Consider the following 1,118-nt stretch of genomic DNA (forward strand, 5'->3'; position numbering starts at 1 on the left):
CCAAGGGTTTAAGAGGTACCTCTTAGCAATCAGCAGAAAAGGGCTCTTTTTAAGTGAGGCCAAATACTTATTACACACATATGGACTTAGGTTCTCTCTTCAAGCTTGAGTTTCTATCTCTGTAAAATGAGGATAATAACAACGTCTACCCCATAGGGTTGCTGTGGTGATGGAATGAAGTCATAAATATTCCTCACACATATTAATTGCACAATAAATGGTGAGCTATTATTATTATTCCCTTTCTGCCCTTCCAGAATTATTATTAATCTACTTACCTTGTTTTCCTTCAGTTAATGGTGAGAAAAGGGTCAATTTGATCATTTCATTTACACTAGTATTGGAAATAAACAAGAAGCTAAGGAGTGAGGAAAACTAAGTTTCAATCCCAAATATGATTAGCTTTGAGTGTCTAGATAATTTGAGGATCTCTTCAAGTTCTTAGAGTCTGTGGTTCTCTGGACTTTGTGGCCTTTCTTGGTATAGAGAAAGAATTGCCTTTTAAGAGAAAGACTAGAGTTCAAATTCAAATACCTCCTATATGCTAGTATGAGTTTAGACAAGGTATCCATTATCTCTTCAGGTTGCTCATGTATAAATGGGGAAAAATAATAGCTACCTCAAAATACTGTTAAATTTAAGAGATGACATACTGAAAAGTACTAAGCACTGTGAATTGCACAGAGTAATGCCCAATAAAAATAAATTTAAAAATTCCTCCATCAATTAATCTCTTCCTTAGTACCAGGCACTAGGAGTTGGGAATGGTACAAAGGTGAATAAGGTTTGATCCCTGTCCTTGAAAATGCCCATTGTTCAGTTATAGAGATAGACAGGTATAAGAGGAGTGACCATATAGTTGACAGATCCAATTTTATCTTTTCGTTCTTTCAAACATAAATGACAGATAATCCCTGAACATCTAGCTTTTTCTCCTCTAATCAATTCTTGCATCTCAATAGATCTTTAGAGTGTTTAATCACTTAATTCAAATAAATAATCCTTTAATAACAAATTTTCAGGAAGTAGGGCATGTAGGGAAATATTTCTTTGACAAGGAATCTTTGATGACTCCTTGTAAACAAATAGACTCAAGCAACAATAAATAATTCGTTATC

Source organism: Leptonychotes weddellii, unplaced genomic scaffold (assembly GCF_054177405.1).
Source record: "Leptonychotes weddellii isolate Sample4059 unplaced genomic scaffold, ASM5417740v2 HiC_scaffold_2857, whole genome shotgun sequence".
NCBI lineage: Eukaryota > Metazoa > Chordata > Mammalia > Carnivora > Phocidae > Leptonychotes > Leptonychotes weddellii.